The sequence below is a fragment of the Thunnus maccoyii genome, chromosome 19 (genome assembly GCF_910596095.1).
Source record: "Thunnus maccoyii chromosome 19, fThuMac1.1, whole genome shotgun sequence".
Lineage (NCBI taxonomy): Eukaryota > Metazoa > Chordata > Actinopteri > Scombriformes > Scombridae > Thunnus > Thunnus maccoyii.
The window spans coordinates 17409860-17410172 of NC_056551.1; positions in this window are offsets into that span (position 1 = coordinate 17409860).

Below are 313 nucleotides of genomic sequence, written 5' to 3' on the forward strand. Positions count from 1 at the left end.
GCAGCTGCTGAGGAAGTGAGGTGTTGTGCAAATAAATCATAAAAACACACAGTCCCGCCCCCCGGCATGACGTCGCAGGCCGGGGAGTTGCTTATGAGGAGCTGGACAGTGAGGAATGGTAATGTCTTTCACATGTAGCATCACTTAACATGTGCATGTGACGTGCAAGAGAGCTGTAGCACTAACAATAAAACACTGTTTCTTATCCAAAATCGAGGATTTTCTCTCTTTAAGGGGTTTTTATTAACGGACACTTAATGCAGCGTCCTTCAAAAATATCATAAGCCTCTCTGGTCCACACTCACATCACATC